The sequence below is a fragment of the Callionymus lyra genome, chromosome 4 (genome assembly GCF_982586985.1).
Source record: "Callionymus lyra chromosome 4, fCalLyr1.hap1.1, whole genome shotgun sequence".
Classification (NCBI taxonomy): Eukaryota; Metazoa; Chordata; class Actinopteri; order Syngnathiformes; family Callionymidae; genus Callionymus; species Callionymus lyra.
In genome coordinates, this window is record NC_141821.1 from 37,290,250 (window position 1) to 37,315,971 (window position 25,722).

General features: G+C 38.2%; 1 long non-coding RNA gene across 2 annotated transcripts in view; it reads left to right on the top strand.

Annotated features, from left to right (window-relative positions):
* Positions 1–13,337, top strand: part of LOC148082860 (uncharacterized) — a 57,341-nt gene extending 44,004 nt beyond the window's left edge. The window contains exons 1-5 of one of the 2 annotated variants that reach the window (XR_015710847.1): positions 12,317–12,366; positions 12,469–12,541; positions 12,621–12,705; positions 12,783–12,943; positions 13,013–13,337. This is a non-coding gene — a long non-coding RNA (uncharacterized LOC148082860). Of the gene's footprint in view, positions 1–12,316; positions 12,367–12,468; positions 12,542–12,620; positions 12,706–12,782; positions 12,944–13,012 lie in introns of those variants that run through there. The other variant, XR_015710846.1, reaches the window with a different exon arrangement.
* The last annotated feature ends 12,385 nt before the right edge of the window (positions 13,338–25,722 follow it).

The window sequence follows — 25,722 nt, forward strand, 5'->3', positions numbered from 1 at the left end:
AATTTTAAACATGTCTGATATGAATCACACAAGTGGATTAATTAAATTTCAGATGAAGTTTAACGAGAATAAAACTGTTCATCAGTAACTTCACATCATCATCGCTTTGTCTGATCGTCTCTGACGTCATTAGAATGTGTGTCTCACCTGCACCTGTTTAACGTGTTTGTGTTTCTGCGTATTCTTATTACATTCGTGAGATAAAGGTAATTTACAAATAGTCATCATGTGATGGTGTATTAATGCAAGTGTGTTTTAAGGACCGCGATCACAAAAGGAAAACCAGCATTTGTTGCGCTTTCATTGAAACCTGCAGCTTAACTTTGATGGACCTGACGTCATGTTTCTGTGACTCTCGTAGAGAAGAACCTGAAGCGATCAAACGCGCATTATTTTGTTCGATATATTATTTAAAAAAAACAAGCTTATAATTCTATATCGTTTTTCTGAATTGCGTAAAATGACTGTCGCACGTTTTGCTCTTTTTATTCTCGATTCATATGATCTTTTCCGTGCGTTCAGTGGAAGAGGCAGGAGCTCTGATTGGCTGCTGTGCATGTCAATCAAATTTTCACCCAATCGGCACAATAACCATTTGATTGACATGCACAGTAGCCAATCAGAGCTCTCTTTACTATTTTCTTATATCATATTTTATTAAATCACGCGATCTACTCGCAACAGCTTCGATCGCGATCGACGTATTGCCCACCCCTGAAACAAGTGATAATATTTTATGTTTTATCTGAAAAGCCGAAATCTGCGAGCCAGATGCAATCATCAAAAGAGCCACACCTGGCTCGCGAGCCATAGGTTCCCGACCCCTGTTTTAAAGAATCCTCTGCCATCATTATACATGTGATAACATTCTGACGAAACAGTTTCTTGCCTCAGCAGCCTGATATATATTCTGTAATCTCTCATCTGATATCCCTCTGTGTTCTTACTTCATTCTGAAAACTAAAAAGTTCTTTCAGAACAGAAAAGAAAAAAGGGATTCTACCGATGCTCCATGGGAGGCAGTATCAAGGCATGTTCTGACACAGGAAGTGTGTCAAAGTTAAGCTGCAGGTTTCAATGAAAGCGCAACAAATGCTGGTTTTCCTTTTGTGATCGCGGTCCTTAAAACACACTTGCATTAATACACCATCACATGATGACTATTTGTAAATTACCTTTATCTCACGAATGTAATAAGAATACGCAGAAACACAAACACGTTAAACAGGTGCAGGTGAGACACACATTCTAATGACGTCAGAGACGATCAGACAAAGCGATGATGATGCTCCGCAGCAAGTTTAACGTTAGGAATACAGGACACTGAGAAAAATGCTTTTCCGTTTTGTTTACTTCCTAGTTGCTGGAAATGTCACAAGGTTCTTATTCCTCACTGCATGAGGAAGAGCAGCCCTGGATTGTTATCTTAATGGAGAACTTAATGGAGTTCTTATCTCACAAGACTCACACGTTTTAATTGACATGGGCTCACACAAACACACACACACACACACAGACACACACGAAAGAAGAATATAGACCTGACCACATAATTTAACCAGTTGTGGGGGTACGTGGTGGTGGAAAATGAAGGCACATGGATGAGTTCAAGAAAAATGCTTGTTTAGTGAACACGGTCGCTAGCAAGCAGAGAGGTCTATCGCAGATGTCTTCGAATGCCAGAACGCAAAGATCTCGCAAAATGGTGGATCTTTTATAGTATGAATATTCAGGTTAACGCCTCTAAATATTAAATATGAAAGATTATCAGTTAATCCAGTGACCTTTAAAGTATATATTTTATTGAGTATTGTTTTGATTGTTTAAGCGCTTTGTGACCCTGGTCTGGAAAAGCGTTATATAAATACAATTTACTTATTTACTTACTTACTTACTATTTGAAATGTGTGTTAAATTTAGATGATTGATTACAGTAAAGTTGTCATATCCTTACACAATGCCAACAAGTAAGCCAGGGTTTAAGTCTATGAGATGTTTTGCCTTAAACAAATAAGCTAAGTCTTTCTGTAGCGTCTTCATTACTGTTTATGATATCTAAATTAACTTTTTTTTGTTTTTTCATGTTTAAAGCTTAATTGATATATAAGATAAGAAGCGAAAAGATAACAGAATAGATAGACAGAAACGGAAATATTACAAAAATGGTTCACTTCATGATCATGTGTTTATTTTATAATAAACCATTAGTTATTTAATTCAAAACAACAAAATGATGAACCATGAAATATAAAACATTCAACTTGGCCAAAGTCCTTCTGTCTCCCACCTGTCCCTCTCAGACCAGACGATCTGACGATCTATAGAAAAAAAGAAAAAAGATTTGAATTGGCTCCTTCTCAAGTGACAAGATGTGGCTCGGTCTTAACAAGAAAATGACATCTGGTGCCCCCCTGCCAATTAAGTTGGTCGTCTTACCAAAGTGTTTATTTAAGAAATCAAAAAACGGAGGACAGAGGCCTTGGCTGTGCAGGAGGGGATTAGAGGTAGCAGAAGGTGGAAAACCTGGAGAGACATGGGAGGTCCAGACATTCTCAGATAGAAGTAATTCATTCGCGAAAAGAAGAAGCAAGTAAAAGTAAACACGCAGGTGGAAAGCAGAAACAGAAGTCCCGCAGGGAACTTCTAAGAGGAACGGATCGGTAAAGTGGCTTAAAGAGTCTGGACTGAATTGAGAGCACAGACTGAGTAATGACTAGTGGCCAGGCGAGTGGGGGGAAGAAACTAGGTTTATTTGAAATTGTCAAGAATGATTGGAATCCTGGAGGGAGTTGCAGAAAGTGTTAAAAGGGAACTTTGCAAGGTGAATAAAAACTAAGAATCTAGCTGTGAATTAGCTGAACTAGTTCTCTTGAACTATCATAATAATTGTAAGTATCCTTATTGTGGACATCAAATCCTGGGATTGGAATGAAAGAATTTCCCAACTGAATTCAAGACCTCAGTACTCTCTGTTACCATATTAATCAAGTAAACTCTACCATATCTTTAAATAAATAAATAGATGAGCTTCTCTTCTTCCCACTCATTTTATATTTAGAGTGCATGAATCAATATGTGGAAGAACAATCGATTCATATTGACTTGACAAACTTCACAGTTCTCACTGGGTAGATTTAGAACCGGTAATACTGTTTGTAAGACTAATTTCATCTGTCACAAGGAAAAGACAGTCACTTTTCATTTCTCTTCCTGTTTATTTTGCTCTCTCATTAGACACTGCTTCCTCTCCGCATCCCTTTTCTCTTCACCATGCTGGGATGCACTGCATCTGACTGAACGCTCCAAACGTTTGAAATAAGTCATTATATCACAACAGGACTGTACAAACAGTGCGCCAGACACAGTCTTGTTGGTTTTTCAGTTCCTATTATTATTATTACTATTTTCAGGAGATATTAATAAAATATAATATATAAAAAACAAATTACAAACAATTATTTCATGTCCGATTGCTCACTAGGCTTCTTCCATCAGATCTCACCTAAAATACCCAGAACCCTCTTCAGTGAGTTTATCTCCATTTTAAGTTAATCTTGAAACTGACAATTTAACAGTAGTTGCAAATACTGTGGCTCATATGCCTCTCTGGGTCTCTGTCTAACCATTAGCTAAACAGGTGTTGTCAAAGCGGAACATTGGAACTTCATTGTTATTGTTATTTGGACTATTTGTTAGTGAATAATCAAATAAATGCTGTTAATTATATTTTTACTCGCATTTGGGGGAAATGTTGTCACTAGTTTATATAATGGAAGAAAAACGTTCTTTTTAGTCAAACACATACCTATAAGTCATAAAATCAGAGAAGCTGATAACTTTGCAGTGACATCTGAATACACTAAAATCTTGAGATGAGATTCATCAATGCTAATGCGATGTCAGGCAATAGTTCAGAGAGAGAAGTCTTAGGTAAAGTTATATGTTTTGGGACTCATCTTTAATTAAAAAATATATTTTTTATACAATTTTGTGTACAGTGTATAACATAGATTCCTGAGCACTCTAATCAATGTGAATTGTAAAAAAACATAATTTAGTGGGAAGAATACCCTCACAAATGTAAAAAACTGCAACACTATGCAAGTGCAAGAGTATCCTAAAACATTTCCTAATTTTGTAAGAGAAAGTCTTAAAAAATAACTCTGGGCAAGGTGCAAAAGAATCTTGTATCTTGCTGTAAGTAAGTAAGTAATATGTATTTATATAGCGCTTTTCCAGACCAGGGTCACAAAGCGCTTAAACAATCAAAACAATACTAAATAAAATATATACTTTAAAGGTCAAGATAACACTGAGAACAACACAGGAGTTTCAGTCAATCAAGGAAAAGCCTGCACGAATAAAAATGTATTGAGATGTTTCTTGAAGGAGTCAGTAGATCCATCAAGCGCAGAGAGAGAGGAAGAGATTTCTCTCCTCTGGTCCTGAACCGTGTGCGTGGAACCATTAGTAGATTCTGATCCACAGACCTCAGAGCCCGAGCTGGGGTGTAAGGCTGGATCAGATCAGTGATGTAAGGAGGAGTTTGACCATGAATAGCTCTGAAAGTAAGAACCAGAATTTTGAGATTTTGAGTTCTGAATCAACTGCAGGCGAGACAGATCCTTCTTGTTTAGACATGAAATCAAACGGTTGCAATAGTCCAGGCGAGAAGACACAAATGCATGGATTACAAGCTCCAGATCATGTTGTGACAACATTATACAAATACAACACCCAGGTTTCTCAGGCTCAGTTTGACAGACTGGCCTAAGTCACCCAAGTACTGACTCAACCCTGGAACCTTATCATCAGGAGCAATAACTAGAGTTTCAGTTTTGTCCACATTTAGCTGCAAAGTGTTTTCACTCAGCCATTGTTTGATTTCTAGCAAACAATTGACTAAGCTGTTCAGCCTCTGGGGCTCAGTTGGATCAAAACAGCAATAGAGCTTGATGTAAACATACAACATCCTAACTTTTCTCTCATCACCTATAATAATAATTGTAAGTATCGTTATTATAGACATTGGATGCTAGGATTGGAATAAATAATCTGGCCGAAGGGAATTTGTAACCGCAGTACTTCCTGTTACCATAATTTTGAAGAACCTCTATGAAATATTTAAATAAATCCACATCAATCTACATATTTTTAGCAATGCATAACGAAATCAGGAGTCCTTCCAGTTTTTATACCTTACATTTTGTTCTTATCATTATGCGGAATCTTGCATTTTATCCAAGAATATGCACTCAAGACTTTTCTGGTCCTACAGGGCTCAACAACAACCAAGATTCTGTTATTATTGTCAGCAGAGTTCATGCCATTAATATTGTGCCTGAAACCAGTTTCAATTTTAATAAGGCTGATTATAGAAATGAAGCGCATGCATTTTTTTGCACATTTACATATAATACGATTTGTTAGAGGAGCTTTGGGCAGAAGTTAAGTACCAAGTGTTGTACGTGGAAGTGCAAGACAACAGGAAGTGCAATCATAAAGATACAACCACTACAACCCACACAGGCATCTCTTCTGGTGCTGAAAAGCATTCACACAACTGTGTTAAAAGTGTCTTTAATTAAGCTCTCGAAAATAAATTAAGAGTCTACTGCAAAATGATCAGTTTCTTTGATTTTACAATTTGTATTTGTTTGAGTAAAAAGAACAAAATTGTTTCATTCTCACTACTGACAGCAGTCTCCCAAATTATAATAATAAAAATACTGTCATCTAGAGCATTTATTTGTACTGACAAATGGTCAAAATAAAAGAAAAGAATTTTAAAACAACACAATACTAATGTTTTCACCCAGGAAGAGTTCAGAAAAACAACATTTGGTGGAATAACCCTGATTCTTAATCACAGCTGTCATGTGTCTTGGCATGATCTTCACCAGTCTTTCACATTGTTCTTGGGTGACTGTATTCCACTCGTGGCGTAAGAATTCAAGTAGCTCAGCTTTGTTTGGTGGCTTGGTTCATGCGTCCTATTCAAAGACAGATCTACCCAATTCAAGCCTTGCTGAAGCTCCTATCAGATCATGAGTGATCCTTAAATTTCACAGTAGGTATACGAATACTGTACTTACATAGGCCTCTCAGGGTCTCTGTCTAACCATTAGCTAAAAAGATGTTGCGCAAAGCTGAAAATTGGAGCTTCATTCTTATTGTTATTGTTATTTGGACTATTTGTCAGTGAAAATAAATACTCTTAAAGATATTTTTACCCGGATTTGGGGGAAATGTTGTCACTAGTTTGTATAATGGAACAAAAACTTTATTTTTAGTCAAACACATAACTATAAGTCGTAAAATCAGATATACCGATACTTTTGCAGTGGTCTCTTGTTTGTTTACAGAGCTGTAAATCATAAATAAAGTAATGGCAAAGAAAACGGTGAAAAGGAGGAAAAGTCTTTTATTAACATTAAGAGGCATTATGTAAGATTTTGAAATTTGCATTTCTCTCGTTTTGGTAACAAAGCCTTGCAGTTACACATGCTGGGGGAGGCAGTCAACTATACTTTTTAAACCTACCTGTTGTTGCTTTATAAGGAAAATAAGTTATGAATACATCAAAATATCACCCATCATAAACATTTCCAGATAGTTTTACTGTGTTCTCATGAAAGTCACTTTAAAATAGTCAAAGAGCTTCCAACAGGTTTTCCTAAATTGTAAAAAAAATATATATATATATTTGTTTAAAATTGTTTTCACCTTTACCTTACCTACTGAGAGAAACTCCTCTGTTCCCTGGGCTCTTCATCCTACTTTTGCTTTTTCTTTGCTTTACACAATTTTCCATCTCACCGTACATGATCACCCCACTCCCCAGTCTCCATCCCACTTATTATCATTAAAGCGATTAATTTCTACATCAGCCCTTATCTTTGCTGACTTGTCTAGAAATATAATCAAAAGAAAAAAATGTCCTACTGGTTAGACCGAAAGGCATCGAATGAAATTAATGAAATAGCCTGAGGGCATTTGAACTTCTTTGGAACTCATTTCAAGTCCATTCGGTATTTTGGAACCGCCAGTGTTGCTGCAGTCAGGATTATTTGTTTTATCACACAAATATACACTTTTTTTTTTTACATTCAAGTGTTTCATGAATTCACTGAAGGACACAAAAAATATACCATGAATCGTCAGAGGTACAATTTCATTTACCTCTAAACAAATTTCTCTAGCAGAGTGAAATTAACTTGAAAATGAACTTGCAGACTGTCTTGGAGGAGGTTGTCTGGGATTTGAAAGGAGAAAAAACAAGTTCGACAATTAAGCACAAGCTAGAGACCACGTTTCTTGCCAGTCCCCACAGGCTTAATTTAGTCAAGTGTGTGAATTCTGTGCATAATTGGTGGGAGCAGTGGAGTCAAAATACACAGATTTAACACAGAATCTACCCACTTCTCATCTGTCCTCCACTGATCAACAGAAAAATGTCAAACTCGTGAAATACCGTAAAGATACTATTGTAAAAAAGGCTTTAAAGCAGTGATGGTGGTGAAAAGTCGCCACTTCAACAACAACTAAAAGTAGTTGAGGATTATTATAAACCGTGTGAGGTAACAGCCTTCTTCAAAAGACTCATGCGGAGGCACATGGACATAACTAAACCATGTGCCAACAGCTCAAAGAAGCGTTATCACCCTATGGTGTCAAAGCTAAAACCAAACATACTCCAATGAAAATGGATCGACCTACAGCAAGGTTTTAAAAAAAGTTTTTGAAAACGAAAGAAATACAATTATGTTCCAAAAAAAACACCCACACAACTTGGAATAAACAGTCTTCAATCCACTATCTTCACATTAATATGATTTAATTGAACTAAAATGACGGAGGTGTCCTACTTAGTTGGCAGTTGGTTACATTTATAAAAATCTTTTTACAAAGATCTTCACTACATAACTTTGCCTTTTCTTCCCATGTAAACACCAAACTGCTTTAGTTGGTGAAATACCTCGTTTTCATGTGTCTAAAGAGCCATTTCTGGAGGGGGGGGGACAGAAACAATAATAAGGAAGTCACATATTCTCCCTTTAACTGTTCAAGAGCAGATATGTTTTATAAGTCAGCCATTTTTAGCAAACATTAGATTTTACATGTCGTAATTAAGTGTACTATGATGCCATAGCTGTAGTTCATCTTATATATGTTTATTAGAGAACCGGAAGGACAGAGAATGGGCATACCTCAGCCAAGGAGCTAAGTACCCAAATTAATAAAACATCTTCTCTGATTCAAGAATTTTGTTAGCTCACAGGAAATGTTGCATTTCTAGTAATTGAACTCACGACTCTTAAATGAGAGATACCTAGCAATCATATGCCTACAAATTGTGTTACTACTGTCTAATGAAAGTTGATTTACTTCAGTGATTCAATTGTATACTATGTTTTGATGAATGAATTCCATTATTTTTGGAATATATATAATATATATGGAGTTTCTAGTTCTGGAACCGCAGTGCTGAGAGGCCATACCAGTAAATGAAATGATGAACACTGGTTGGAAACTTCCTTTTGAAACTGCACAAGGTTTCGCAAAAAAAAAAAAATATATATATATATATATATATATACATGAGCAAAAATAACCCCTATGCAATTGCAAAAAAACAACCAATTTGATCTAGATCTTATTATCCATGTGTGAGCAAATTTGTGAAGCACATAATCACAGCACTGATCATTTATTCCCTCTGGTTTTTCTTGGGTTTATGTAACAAATGACAGATGGTCCCTGGTGCTCCAATTAAGTTCTGATGGTATACAAAGTCGGTGACAGCACACCCAGCACTAAATTTAGTTTAATCCACTAAACACTTGTGTATTTAGTGTAAAATCAATCTTGGTAAGTTTCTCAATTTATAAAGCCACAAACTTAAAAATGTTCCACACTGATAAAATCCACCACCCCATACACCAGACTGTAAAAAAGTGTGGTTTTAATGTACGCGTAGAAATATTTTCAGATTATTTATCACAACAATATCTCCGGGTTGACTAGTCATTCCTGAAGCATTAATTTATTCACCGGTATGTTTTCTATTTTCACATCACTTTTAGTCTTTCATGAATGATTAATCCCATCCCATCTTGTGTTTCAAGCTCATCTCATCAATATTAAAAAGATCAAACTGTAACCTTTATCAAGTCATGCTCGAGCATACCATATTAGTCCAGGAAAGAATGTCACCTTCCTCTTTCATAAATGCTAATTTTATTATTAATTGTTTTTATCCCAGGAAACAATTGTCGTGTGGATTTCTTGGCTAAGCTGTTGCATGAGAAAGTGGGTTTGATAGTCAGGAGGGTTTTAATGAAATGAGTGACTTCTCATTTAGCTCACAAACTATTAGCATTATCTCTGCGTGTCTGGAGATGGACCATTATTCTTAGTATTACCTTTGAGGGGATCAAATTCAAGCGTACATTTTGTATTTTACAGGCTCTAGTGCCAAACATCATTCTAACACTCAAGCAGGGTAGTTAAGTAAATGGAGAGCCAGAGATGCAAATCAATATTGAGAAGCAATAAAAATGTAAAACACCTAAAGTTTCGGTCCAATCCTAATCTTTCTGGCTTGCCAGATTCATGTTCTGATGAAGACCTCTTCCGATGTTTGAAGCGCGAGGATGCATTAATGAGTCAAAGTATCCCAATTTATTTTCTATTTTCTACCAGACAAATGTCATGGAGGGAGATTGTCATCCAAAACAAACAAAATATGAATTCCTTGATAAGCGAATCAGCAGCAGAAAATTAAGGAAATAATTAATTTTGCTGTCTTTATCTTTACCTGATGGAGTTTTTGCCCTCCCCATAAAACCCTCACTGAGAGGTCAGTAGTCAACATGTTCATTTCTAAGCAATTTTGTCGAGCGGTTTGGGACATTAAGTTCAGACGTGCACACATAGACATGGCAACTTGGCAACTTATTACATGAGGTTTTAAGTATAAGTGTTGGACTGCATACATTTTAAGTCAGTGTTTATAATGATTTACAATTTCCTGTCCAAGTGAAGCAAAATCTACTCATAAATATGATTAATGTTTAGTTTCAGGAATTACCATATCAGTATAGGATGACTTTTAGAGCTTTTTTCTCGAAACAATATAATATTATATTTTTGATTAATACTTGTTATTGCAGCAAGGTTTACATTTTACTTGAGACTGCAATACTTCATAAGATAGTTGTAAGGGGCAACTCATGTGAATACCCAACTCTTCTGACTCACTCACGTTTCAAATGTTGAATGTCTTCCTCTCCAAGACAGAGTAAGTCCCTCGTCATGACAAAGTTATTTCTTTATAAATTTCTCCCCCGTCTAAAATCTTTGCAAAGGAGAGGTTCGAGGGTGAGACCCATATTGACGTAGTAATGGTCTTCACTCCTCCAGCTGTATTATTTGTTTATACAATGAGTCTCTTGGAGCTGGACACTTGCGATATTGATGACACCTCACATGGTAAACAAGGTTCTATCCCTAGAAAGTGTTTTCAGTGGGCGGGGCTTAAACACACAAAAGTATTTCAATGAAAAGGGAGCTTTGTACGAACAGACACATACTGATGAGTACAATAGAGGTCAAAGATCAATTTAAGAGACACTTAAATCAACAGATTAGTTACAGAAGGTAATTAAACTGCCACTTATTCAACATTCATCAAGTTTCATTTAAGATAACTAGATAAACAAAAAAAGAATAAGAAAAGAATGAGGTCGTCACCAAGTACAAATCTTTCTCTTATTTACTCAGACTTATTTGGAGCACTCCACATTTACCACAGATACATTTGATCCTGAAACTCATAACTCTATATTTCAAGAATATTATTCCTTGGGAATTCCCATTTTAGTTGGGCTTTTATTTTCCTGCAACTCAGAGAACATCACGGAATACGAGTCAGAATTGTAATCATATTCTTATCAAAAAGTGATGCAAATTAGATGTAACTCTGAGCTCACAAGAAAGTGGTAAAGAAGAATAATTATTAAAAAAAAAACATTACATTTTTACATTCAACCACCAAAGAAAAGAAAAAGTAATTAATATTGTTAATTTCAATGCCTGAAAAACTGTATGAAACAAAATTAATAAACCAATCAACATGAAATCAATGTGAAATAAATCCAGATATATAAATTCAGAGGTTATTCTTCTCTGCTTCCACCAAAACCTGTAACTTATTGTTACTTCGGAAAAACCTTTTCAATCATATATAATGTCACGTTATTCATTTGATCTAACTTTTGCTATTAATCATTGTTCATTTAGTATCTCTTAATGGATTTTGAAAAAAAATATCGTTGTCGGTGAAAGAAAAATACGAACAGAAACCAGCGACGCAAACCTGAAAGAAAAATAACCTATAATCACCTGTGAGGATCAAGGAAAAACACAGAAGAATATTAGTTTCCTCTGATACACTGTTAAATGTTAAATGTTTTTTAAACAACATTTAATCTGCTTTTTTTCTATGTAATTGTGTAATGTATTACAACACGTCCTCACACCCAAGGCGTCACACCGTCCTACGCCGTGCAATGTCCCCCTGGCGTCACTAAGGTAACGCTACAGGGGGGACAAAAACGGCGGTATTTGCCTACCCGGGTCATCCAGTAATATACAGAGCACCCCCCGATGTTGGATTCAAAACGACCCGGGTTACATTTGACGCGTCGCCCACCTCTTGGTTGCCATGGTAACGTGACGTGACTACCGTAATACTACAACTATGAAGCGCACTTGAAATATTTAATGTCAACAGTGCGATTCTAACCCCGATTGTGCTTACCGACCTCAAACCACTTTAAGGAGGTACAGAGTGAATATAAATCTGTAAAAATGCTTAATTCCAATAAAAAGTTTGCTATATTGGCAGGTCATGGTAGGCGATTTATTTTATTAATATTCAAGATATTGATTTCATTTATCACTTCCGCATATTAATACAGATAACATATTTATCGTATTTAAGTATATAAGTATACGTTTATTTTAAACCTTTTGGATGAGGGATTTGATCTTTTGTTGTTTTCTTTAAATGAAAGAATATATATAAAATTATAATGAAACGTATCTTAAATTCCAGCATAAATAGGTAAACCAGATGGAAACACAATCAAACAATGGATGAAGGGAACATGGAGAGCTTATCTCTGAATGATCAAGTATACTTGCTTGTATTTATTGATTTATTATATTTAAAAGGGAGCACTAGTATGTTTTTGTTTTGTTTTTGCATGGAAGTGACCTGCAAGAACTGCTCAGAACTCCAGACCTGCTTGACATGAAACCTTTCTCTCTGTGGTTCCTGAAAATGATTTCAAATGTGAAGTAAGTGAGTAATATTTGTAACATAGTGAACACAAACTTGTAAACCTACAGCACATCCCATCATGGAAATAATCTAAAATGCAATTCTATGTTCTTTTCTAGGTGAGATGGAGAAATGCATATCAGGTGCTGGACTAACCATCGGAGGTGGAAGGGGTCAACATGTCAAAAGCAGGTGAGATGTTACATCATACACACTTTGGTCATTAAAATAGTCATGTTTGGTAATAATGATCAATACATTTCTGTGGCAGGACGCACTGACATGCTGACGCTTATGGTCAAGGTTTTCTGGCTTCTGTTGTTGGAAACACTTGGTTGTGCCCGTCAAGGTGGAAGGTACTCTAGACTGAAGAGTCTATTTTACACTTCAAATGATCAGAATCAAACGACTTCATTAATACAATGTTTTCCAGGTTCTGTTGACTTTCGGACAAAGAGGATTCGACGCTGTTAGGGCAGTAAGGAGACGGCAGGAAGTGAAAGATTCTTGAGAAGGAGATGAACCACCTCTGGTCTCTGTCAAGTCGTTGTGATTCCCTGGAAGAGTTGTCTCGCATGGCAGCGTCACAGCAAGGTAAGAGTTTATTTAGCAAGTGAAGAACAGAAGTACAGCTGATCATTCTTATTGTCTTATTCTTTTAAGATGCACCATGGGCTTGACTGGTGAGGCTTTGAAGGATCTTCAGAGCCTTTGAGGAGCAGCAGCAAGTCAGCATGACGTCACTCGAACCATGACTCGGACCAGAAACTACTACACACAAGTCTTCGATGAGGACGAGACCATCAACGTCGTGCAGATTCACTCTGATGGTTACTCGTGACATTTGTGACGATCTGTGAACATTTGTTTGATATGAAACCTGTAATAAAGCACAATTTGACATCATTTTGAATAACATCCCATAGTATTCATCCCAACATGATCAATGCAGTTGTAACTTCAGAGATGCCTATAATTGATACCAATGAATGCTTAAAAAATTTAAATAAAGTTTTTATGATAACAGTTCATATCTTTTATTATGACAGGTTGATAAAAAGCAGCTCATGTACAATATTCATATTGGAGTTAATAGCTTATCCAAAAGTTTACTACTATTGGAATAATTACATCTATAATCACACTTAATCAATAATATGTATTGCATAAGTACAAACATAATCATACATTAGTAATCAATAACATGTACATTAATGAACAGAGGCTTGATATTGAGGCTAGTGTGAACTATCATGCTCATTTTCAGACCCCCAGGGGCCGCTGGGAATGAACCGGGGCCAAAAACGTGTTTTTCATGACTGTTGCTCTTTTGCTCTTATGTGACCTCTGTGACCCTCAGACATATGAAACTTGGTCTGCGTGACCTTTGACACCTCTTAAATCATATGCTTGTGGAACCATAATGATAACTCCTCCTAAACCGGAAGTAGCTTCAGGGAGCACCTAGAGAAACACCCTTGAACATATATGTGTACAAATGGAACATGAAGAACCTCTAAAAGTTTCAGATCATTTAAATCAACAATGGTCGATTTATAGAGCTTCAAAGTCCAGATTTCTCCAAGTTTCCCATGATACCATGGGGCACAGGAAGTTCATAGCAACATCAAACCACCACAGTTCAACTCAGAATGGAGTCTAGAAAAACATATCCAAATATCAGCTCTGAGGTCTGATTAGAAAAAAAGTTGCCCAAGTCCATTCCTGAAGGATCAGGTCTGCATATTCTATAACACTTAGAGACCATCTTGACAGAAGAATGACAACCTCTCCCTCATTTTTGGACTCATTGAACCATACTTCTCACAGGATAGTAGGAGACCATCTGAATGTGTCATATAAATATCAGCTTTACAAGGGCCTTCATGCCTCTTGAAGTCAGAGAATTAACCCTTTGATGTAGCACAGGCCACTACAAACAAATACATCATGTTGGTGTGTGTAGTTTTCTGATAGTATAACAGCAGTCCTGAGTCACCTATCAATAACATAAATATGTATATTTTTAAGTTCAAACATGTACTGTGGATCAAACAAAGCTTTTAGACGTGCTGTCTTCTATTTCATAGTTTGGGTGTAATTTACAAATAGCTCTTCAGTTGCTATTTTAAACGATGATGATTACTGATGATTTAAATCAATTTTTACTGTTACCCAGATCACATGGAATGACACAATTATGAAAGTTATTGCAAGTGTGGTGATTTCAAGAAAGCAGTGGTTTATCTCTATTTATATCTTAAATATCTCCACTGTGTTTTGCTGCATGTTTGTTTGTTTATGTTTGTATTTTGTTGATGAACTTTGGGTGTTGATGGTAAATAATTGAGTAGTGAAGGGTTAGGTATAGACAAGCTTATGCTTCATCCTTCTTAATTTGGACATGTTGGGTAAATATTATTCTTTTGACTATAATTATTGTTTGACTAATGTCATTGGTTTTGTTTGTTTGTCTTAAGTTTACTTTCTTATGTAACATGTTTGAAATAAAGCATTAATTCATTCATGATTCATTAACATATGATGTCTGCTTTGCCTGAATATTGTTCATGTTGAACTCTATGTCGATCTCAAACTAGGGTAAACACTTTGAGACTTTGTTACAACTTCTAAATCACCAATAGTCATTTTCACAACACATTACCTGCACTGATGATGAATACTATGGGATGTTATTCAAAATGAAATCAAATTGTGCTTTATTACAGGTTTCATATCAAACAAATGTTCACAGATCGTCACAAATGTCACGAGTAACCATCAGAGTGAATCTGCACGACGTTGATGGTCTCGTCCTCATCGAAGACTTGTGTGTAGTAGTTTCTGGTCCGAGTCATGGTTCGAGTGACGTCATGCTGACTTGCTGCTGCTCCTCAAAGGCTCTGAAGATCCTTCAAAGCCTCACCAGTCAAGCCCATGGTGCATCTTAAAAGAATAAGACAATAATAATGATCAGCTGTACTTCTGTTCTTCACTTGCTAAATAAACTCTTACCTTGCTGTGACGCTGCCATGCGAGACAACTCTTCCAGGGAATCACAACGACTTGACAGAGACCAGAGGTGGTTCATCTCCTTCTCAAGAATCTTTCACTTCCTGCCGTCTCCTTACTGCCCTAACAGCGTCGAATCCTCTTTGTCCGAAAGTCAACAGAACCTGGAAAACATTGTATTAATGAAGTCGTTTGATTCTGATCATTTGAAGTGTAAAAAGACTCTTCAGTCTAGAGTACCTTCCACCTTGACGGGCACAACCAAGTGTTTCCAACAACAGAAGCCAAAAAACCTTGACCATAAGCGTCAGCATGTCAGTGCGTCCTGCCACAGAAATGTATTGATCATTATTACCAAACATGACTATTTTAATGACCAAAGTGTGTATGATGTAACCACCTCACCTGCTTTTGACATGTTGACCGATGGTTTGTCCAGCACCTGATATGCATTTCTCCATCTCACCTAGAAAAGAACATAGAATTGCATTTTAGATGATTTCCATGATGGGATGTGCTGTAGGTTTACAAGTTTGTGTTCACTATGTTACAAATATTACTCACTTACTTCACATTTGAAATCATTTGTCAGGAACCACAGAGAGAAAGGTTTCATGTCAAGCAGGTCTGGAGTTCTGGGCAGTTCTTGCAGGTCACTTCCATGCAAAAACAAAACAAAAACATACTAGTGCTCCCTTTTAAATATAATAAATCAATAAATACAAGCAAGTATACTTGATCATTCAGAGATAAGCTCTCCATGTTTCCTTCATCCATTGTTTGATTGTGTTTCCATCTGGTTTACCTATTTATGATGGAATTTAAAATACGTTTCATTATAATTTTATATATATTCTTTCATTTAAAGAAAACAACAAAAGATCAAATCCCTCATCCAAAATGGTTCAAATAAACGTATACTTATATACTTAAATACGATAAATATGTTATCTGTATTAATATGCGGAAGTGATAAATGAAATCAACATCTTGAATATTAATAAAATAAATCGTTGTGTATTAAGATGTATCTGTTACACATAGCTTTGGCAGGAAATTTGTAGGCTCGATGTTGCCTGAAGTTGGCATTTAATCGCTGACACGTTTGCCACATTAGAAATCCGACATTGATGAGGCAAGCCTTTGAGAGTCACAAGGGACAAGCAGGATTATGTACGACTGAGGTGTCCTAATGTTGGCGGATGACATTTTACTGCTCATCTGCATTGAAAGGACGCACTTGAGGGGTCTCCATTCTGAAGCTGTCTTCATGTATGTCCAGCCATCAGGACAGCACTGGGTGGACAAAGGATGGTTGGGAAGTTCACTTACTCTGGGAAAACTGAGGATCTTAAAGGAAGACCTTTAAAAAAAAAAAAACAGAAAATCTTATCAGGTTTACTTTTTCTAAATATAGTCAAACTATCTCATTATTCTTAATAAAAGAAAGTATCTTGTATCATTTTCAGGGCAACTAATGTGAAATTTTTTTCACAGGTGTTAAATGTTGAAGTCTTCGTCTCCAAGATGCAGTAAGTCCTCTATCATGATTCAAGATTCAAGATTCAAGAGCAGCTTTATTCGCCAGTACATATTGGTATGCATACATGGAATTTTCCGTGGTTGTGGGCGACTCTGGAATTGTTAACAAAAATAAGAATAAACAATATGTACAAAATATAAAAGAGAAATAATAATAATACTAATAAACATAGTGCTAAAACGCCAACAGTGTATTAAATGGAGTATAAATGGCATGGTGGGGATTAACGGTTCAAGAGTGAGATGGTGGAGCGGTAGAAAGTCTTCTTGTGGCGGCTTTTTCTTGTCCGCAGGGCTCTGTAGTACCTGCCTGAGGGGAGGGGGCAGAAGAGGGAGGATCCGGGGTGAGTTTGGTCTTAGATAATGTCCCCTGCTCTCTTCCTGGTACTGGACTTGTACAGTTCCTGGATGGAGGGCAGGGGCACCAATGGTCCGCACTGCAGTCTTCACATTCCACTGAAGTCTCCTCCTGTCCTGCTCTGTGGCCGCTGCAAACCACACAGTGATGGAGGAGGAAAGCATTGGATGACTGCATTATAGAAGTGAAGCAGCAGATGCTTCTACAGTCCGCACCTTCACAGCTGATGCGGGAAGTACATCCTACAGTACATTACAGCCTCTCGACCTCAAGACAATATGCAGATTCGTCGCCGTCCTGCATAAAGCAGATGACAATTGTGTCGTCTAAAAATGTCAGACGTTTGACAGCAGGGTATTCAGAGGTGCAGTTGTTGGTGTAGAGGGAGAAGAGCAGTGGTGACTGGACACATCCCTGTGGGGGCGCCGGTGCTGAATGTCAGTGTTGTGGAGGAGACCTCTCCCAGTCTCAACTGCTGGTTCCTGCCTGTCAGGAAGCTGGTGATCCTCTGACGGATGGAGTCAGACACGTTCAGCTGGGAGAGTTTGAGAGAGAGGATTCAATTCAATTCAATTTTATTTAAAGTGTCTTATCATAACAAAGTTATCTCAAGACACTATACAGTTGAAATAAGACTACAGTTGATTAAGGAAACATAGATCCCAGCAATTCAACAAAGAGAAAGAAACAAAACACTGTACAGTGAGCTGTACAGTGAGCAATGGCGAGGAAAAACTTCCTTTTAGAAGGCAGAAACCTCGAGCGGAATCAGACTCATTGTTGACGGCCTGCCGCTTTGACCGGCTGGGAGGAAGGATGGGGGGGTAGACAGATGGATAAGGAGAGGAGTGAGGGAGGATACAGCGAGAGAAAAGAGGAGAGTGTAGGAGGGTCCATGGGGGTGCCGGAGAGAACTCGGGATCCGATGACGTGGCGAAGATCCTGGATCAGCGGCAGCTCTGGAGGTGGATCCCTGGATCAGCAGCAGCTCTGGAGGTGGATCCCTGGATCAGCAGCAGCTTTGGAGGTGGATCCCTGGGGCTCCGGGAGAGAAATAAAAAGGTGTGGGTTTGGGACAAATGTATACAATACACAGGTATACAGACTCCGGTGACGGGTGAAGATATATAGAGGGGAGAGGGGGGGGGGGAGGTTGAAATAGCCAGGCCAGAGGGCACATACCTAGCACAGCAGGATCCAGACACAGGGGCCCAAGCCGCGGCAGGAACCCGCGGGAGACCAGGACACGGCAGGCGAGATAACCACCAGAGCCGACCCCAAAGACCAGCTCGAAGGCGGACCACCACCGGGGGCGTGAGAGGGCAAGCACAGGCGAGGACGACCGAGGAAGCAGAGAGGGGGAGGCACCAGGCGCAGGCACCGGGGCAGAGGGGCAGCCAGAAGAACCAGTCAGGGGATAGAGCCCCGGGGCCAGGCCGGGCCACGGAAGACCCCCAGACCGTCAGGCTGCCACCAAGTCCATAGCAGGGGACCGAGTCAAGGAGATAGGGATCCACCACAGCAGCGGCGGCGGAGCCCCCCCCAATACCCTGCGGACACGGCCAGTAGCCGGGTCGAGTGCCACCGCATGAGCCTGGGGGAGCAATGGCCAGGCACCGGCCCAGGTCCCCCGGGTCACAGGGGGGCCACGGTTGTGCGGGCAGGGCGGGGGCAATGGGGCTGCAGCCATCCGGGAATGGCCCCCAATCTTTGAACTGTAGACCGTCCCCAACAGCCGCAGCCCACCTCCCCCATGTCATGAGGGAAGTTTGGGGGGCCAGCAGTATTCCATGGGCGGTCCACGGTCTCTAAGGTGCAGAGGCCCCGCCCATCACATGTACTGACCCCCAGCCCCCGCCCCTACCCACCATGCAGCACCCAGGGGGACAGCAGCACTTGCATGGGCGGTACATGGTCTCTACTGTAACATGGGTCCGCCCAATGCCTCCGCCGTCCCCCCAATGTGGCCCCGCCCAGTGTGGCCCCCCCCACCCGGGAAGCCCCCGAAAGACCGACCAACCCAGCCACGAACCCCCAGGACCAAGGGCGACAAACTCCCCGACCACTGCACATGCCACACAGGGCGGGTAGAGGACCACAGCCACCGCTGCAGCAGACACCCACCCCAAGACAGGCCCCCCACCACAGACCAGGCGAAGCCATCGGGGCCGGAAGGTCATCCAGAACACCCGGCCAGCCCCAGCCCCACCCCTAACGGTTCACCCGCCAACCCCGTCAGCGGGACCAGCAACCCCCCAGCCCCAGCACCGCCCCCTGCGTGGAGTGTGGGGAGTGGGCTTCCTGAAGTTGTTCAGGTGTCTGAGGCCTTTCCACACTGTAGCATGGTTGTTGGATGCACATTTGTTCTCCAAATTCTCAGAGTAGCTCTTCTTGGCTGCTCTGATCTCTTCGTTCAGTGTGTTCCTGGCCTGCTTGTAGTGATCCCGGTCCGCATCTGAACGCCTCCTCCTTAATCCTGCGGAGCTGTCACAGCTTGGTGGTGAACCAAGGCTTGTCGTTACTATATGTCCTGTGGGTCTTTGTTGGTACACACATATCCTCGCAGAACTTTGTTTATACAACAAGTACCTTGGACAAGTTGAGCTTTCAGCGGGCGGGGCTTAAACACATTTAAATGCAAATGTTTTTGCTAAAAAATAGTTTTTTTCAAACGGAATGATGAGTACAATAGAAGTCCAAGATCAGTTATAGAGACACCTGAATCAACACATTAGTGGCACTTTCTTAAATGACTTTGAAGAAATAAATCGTTTTTTTAAAGTTAAAGCTGCAAAAAAGTGGTTGAAAAAAAGTTTAAGCATGCTGATTGAATGTCGAAGCAACTAAAAGACACTCAGAAAATCAATCACCTTGATAAATAGTTTAGAATGTGACAGTAGAAAAAATAGCTTCTATAGAGTTTATTTTGTTCTTTGGGTGAAACATTTGATCAGACAGAAAATATAATAGCTTCACAACAATGTAAAAAAAATCAAGTTGTTGATTTACATAGAATGACACTTTCCATTCGCCTGAAGAAAAATACATTTAAGTTGGCAAATTTGTTGACGATGTTCATTCATATGTGTCAAACACAATTTGTTTGGCTATAAAACATATCAACTAAATGACATGCTTGAGTGACAGCTGAATAAATAAATGTGTCAAAGTGATAGAGCAACACAACTGTCTAAACGTGTTTGAAAGTTTTATTTTCTGTTACTTCGTCACTCGAATAAAAGAGTCTCCACTGTATTTTACGGAAATATATTGAAACAAATAATAAGCTCAGGATTTGTGACTCATTAAAATGTAGTTATTAAATGTAAACATTAATAACACCGACACAGGGGAAATGACAATGTAAAAATTGCTCCAGTGCTGCGTTCTGTCTTCTGGATGTAGTACTTGCTAATTACTCTTGCGGAGGAATGAGAACCTCTCAACAAAGGTTTTATCCTGCAGCACAGGGAGGCAAATGATTTACGGTCCCACATCCGCAGCATCAATATCCGACTTCCCTACAGCGAGCATAGAGTCAAGAACTTCTGCAAGTCATCCGAAGGAAGGTGTCAAACTCAAGGCCTTGGAGCTAGATCTGTGGATACTGTAGACATGATGAATCTGTTAATTCATTTTCTACCGCCATTTCCCTCATCTAGAGGGGCTAGAGCCCATTTTCTTCATGTCCCTCATTTCAACTAAGGGTTGGGATTCTTTTCAGATTAATCAGTTCCTTTTTAGAGTTAAAGACAAAAATGTATGTCCATTTTATTGAAGCACCTGAGGTCTCAGGGTTGAAGTTCCGAAAAGATGCTTAAAAGCAAGCCTCCACGAGAGGAGTGCTTCAAGAGCGCATACCGTCTACACTGGAAGAGTTTTGATATAGTACTTTTGAACTACTTCCTGTTTATATTGCTTGTTATTCATTAAACGTCTATAGACTTGTTTATTTTTTTCCATAACAATTCTTCTCATCGAGGCTTGAGGTTAACTATTGCTTTAAATAATTCTTTTTTTATATTTTACTTTGCATTCTCCACTGATCAAGTTCTGGTTTCACAGAAAAATCTTCATATTACCAAAAACAATGACGCAGGTGTAAACTGTTTTATGATCAGTGATGCCAGGAATATTTATTTAAGCAATATTTAGATTCGGTTTTGATCAAAAATCCTCATTAAGGCTGATCGTAATTTAACAGCTTTAAATGTGCTTCTGAGACAGTATTTGCATCTGTTCCCTGCAGTGGCCCAGAAGAGCAAAACAAATGTACAAACTCTGACACAAATTTCGAATAAAAAAAAAAAATCTTTCAGGAAGTTGTATTTTTGTTTCTGAGTTGCTATTTAGTTAAAGAGTTTGTACATGTGTTTAAGGACATTGAATTTTTTTTATCACAGTAGTTAATTGTGGCATGTCATTTTCCAGTTCCCTCAAAATTTGATCATTTCAGTACAATATTTCTACATTTTACATTCTATCTCAGAATGCCTCTGAGTGGTTAGACCTTTATACAACAATTATGACATTCAACTCTCTCCTGGAGTTGAAGAAGGATGTCAACAACGAAAACTGCGTTGAGTTTTTTTTTCAGAGCCTCTTCAAAGTTGCCTCTAAGTGGTCCTTGACCTAACCTCGCAAAGTTTTGTCCCTCAGAATTCCTGTTGATAGAGGGCAATCTTTACGCATATTAAGACTGTTTGGTTTGATTCAGGTTAAGTCAGACTGACATTTACATGTTCTCTATAATAGACAAAAAAATGTTTAGTTTATTCTTTTCAATATTGTTTTTCTTATCAAGGATAATTAATAGAATGACATAATATCTTTAGTTTAAAAATTATTAAAGTTATACCCACTATATATATTTCATTACATTAAAGTGGTACACGACCTCAACGGTGAGCCGTAGATCTTACATTCAAGCTGTATGAGTGAAAATGAGTAATTAAAGCAATTGTATTCTACATTCGCACGTTTGCTTAAATCAATATGCAATCTGGGACATAAGTGCAACTTAGTGTTTCCAGGAATATGTTTAAATTTAAATAAATATATCAGCCGCCATCTCATTTAATATGCATTCATTTATTATCTCCTGCTTATTCCTTTATATGGGAAAACATAACAGTTTGCAGGGATCTGGAGCATATTCCAGATGCTTAGTGTGTAAGGCTGAGAAGTGGCACCTTGGACCAGTCGCAGGTCCATTGCAGGACAGATTCTCATTCATCAATACGTTGACAAATGAGATTTTAAGTTTTCTTTTCATTGTCATGCATACCCAGACGCAGCAATTATAGTAATAAGGAGCTGTTTTCCAAATATATTGATATATATATGTTGATATGTATATGCTTGATTCTGTTTACTATGCTATCATGATGTAGGGAGTTATTAGTAACTGTAACTGTGTGTTACGTGTAAGCATAATACGTACACTCACTAAACAAACCAAAGTAACATATATATATATATTACAGTTTTATATCAACATTCTTGACACTAAACTCTAAACAGTAGACTGGTTATCAAAGAAGGCTGTGGTTTAATAATAGTCTTGTGACTTCAAAGATACTACGTTCATATTTGAGGCAGTCTCTGATAAAACAAAGAAAGGAAATGAGCAAAAATTAGTTAAAAGATAATGCTTTCTTTACGATAAAGGTGAGAAGGTGAAAACTATGGTGTTTGTTGTGTTCTGTATGTATGTACATGTGAGGAAGAGAAGCGGTTGTTGCTATGTTAAACTTCCTGTTGCGCTCGTTGATATCGTAAAGTTCCTGTGAGATACCAAAGTTGTTTCATTTTTCAATACACCACTACACACTACAACTTAGCGACGATTTCGACTAAGAAGACGAGGTGTCTGTGCACATTTCTGAGCCTGCAATGTTTTTACCGTCTCCGGGGGAACCGGCCATGCTGTTCGAAATGTGGCTCGACAGAGCAACTCTACTACAACCTTCTGACTCTTATCCCAACTTTTCATCTGCTGTTTAAAACTAATACCTGTTGACCTGCTAGTGAAGCTACACTACAGTCACCATCGATTACATTACAGTACCTTTTTTTTTGTGTGTGTAAAATTCTTACGTAAGTGTTTCATTTCAGTAGTATTCAGAATCAAAATAATCATTGCACAGCCGAGCCAGCATGTTAATGCGAGAAATTGTGGAATCCTCTGATGCATCTTGAACACAATTCCATTCACACTATGCTGCAAATAAATCAGAACCCCACGTTTGGATGGCTGTTGAATAAATATGTGTACAGCTAGTTCCCTCCAATACCTCAGAGCGTTCATGTTGGCGTTGATATGATACAATCGATGTTCCCCTGTGAAAGTTGCTCAGAGAGGAGTTGTGGCAACTTGGCCACAGCAGAACTATTGATGGTACCCTTTTGTTCTCAGAACACCCGGGCTGCAGGCACGTCATGCAGAAAGTACTTTTAATTAAAAGCTAACAAACATTGATTAGTTTCCAACAGTCTTACCCACAATTTCTCCTCTCCAACTCACAAACTCATTGGATTTATAAATATTTACATTTACAGTATATATTTTTTTCAGATTTTTTAAGGAAACAATGACAATACCTGCTAAAACCAACTTTGTCCGGCCAGATAATTTTATAGTAGAAAAGTGATAACCTGATCTAACATCTTCAGACCAAAACCTTTCTCTATCTCTTTTTTCTTTTTCTTGTTTATTTGTTAATCTGTGAGTATAATGACATTTAATATGCTAATACACTACTTTCAACTAACTTAGAGTAAATGTATTGTATTTTTATGCAACAAAATCATAGCTGCTGTAGAAGTATTTTAATGGCAATAATGTTTTCACCTAAATGGGTAAAAAAAATCATAATTACAGAAAGTAATATTTTGCCTTTTCTTCATATGTAAAAATTTCTCACATTGAAAACAGAACCAATTTGATTCTAAAATCATTGTTTTCATTTGAGAAACTCATTTTGATTTTATTAGCTCTATATTTCTATTTGAAGTTTTTAAAATCATATTGTTAGCTTGTGTCAAACACATGGATATGGGCAAGAAAAAATAGATAATTAAACCTTTTTTTATGCAGATGGTTTGCCTGATTGATTTGTATTACATGATTGTGTCTGATTTTATTTCTTGTGTTCCCTAAATTGCAAATTATACCACTTTTTTAGCTAAAGCTAGCTATATTTGGAATATTGTAATATTTAAAGACACTATCTTACCAAGCTTTACCAGAGACAGATGAATATGTCATTTACTGGGTGTGAAAAATATTCATGTTTTTTTAAATGCGAAAACACAAGGTTGAAAAAACAATTCTTACAATCTGTTTCCTCTGCAACTTGTCAATTTAGCAGGACTAATGTTCCTTTGTACTTTGTTTTGAACTCTTTTTCTAATTTCATATACTTTTCTGTTCTGCACTTAAAGGTTCAAAGTCATAAGTGGCGTGCTAACACCATGTCCACGATGAAAGGTGAAATTAAAACCGGTAGCAGATTTCCCTGTGGTCTCATTAAAGTTTCATTTCACACTATATGGCACATTAAAACCTGGGTCTCTGCTTCTCCTTTTTTTTTTTTTCAGGTGCAACTCTCCAACAGTCTTGATCTGCCAGGAAATAAAACTTGATATTTCTTCCCCTATGATTTTAGATACAATAACAACTTTTCCTATCCTTTTTATTTATATTCTATACATTTTTCTGTCACACCTATTACATAAATGTCTGTCAACATGATTCATAACACAAATCTGTCATCAGTATTTACACACTGTAAACATGACCTTTCTAGCTCACAGTAGCGCATTTCACAAACAACTGTTAAACACCCTAGTCTTGAAAAAGAAGCATTATCAGTACAATCTGCAGGATGTACACAAGGTTTACATTATCGCTGCATATTATTTAAATACCCTTGTACTACCGATGTTCATTTGCTAAGAGGGTCCTGATATTTTATGTATTTTGTTGTTTATGTTTTCCTTTAATGCACCTTTAATTCCTTTAATGCGTCTTTTTGAGCCGGTCCCAAGCCCGGATAAATGCAAAGGGTTGTGTCAGGAATGGCATCAACTGTAAAATCGGTGCCAAAACCAAATATGCGAATCACAACCATGACTTCCATACCAGATTAGTCGAGGCCCAGGTAAACAACCACCGCCATTGGAGCTTATAACCTACAGGGCAAAAATGTAAATTGGCAAATGTGGATCGAAGTCGGGAGGCGGGTTCAGAAACAAGAAAAGCGGAATGGCAAGAGTCTGTACTACTATGGTATTGATAGGGTGACGAATGGAGTAGGGTTTATCCTAAAAAGGATGTTGTTAGGAATGTCCTGAAGGTGAAAAGAGTGTCAGATAAACTGATGAGTCTGAAGCTTGAAATTGAAGGCGTGATGTTAAATGTTTTTAGTGTCTATGTCCCACAGGTGGGATGTGAATT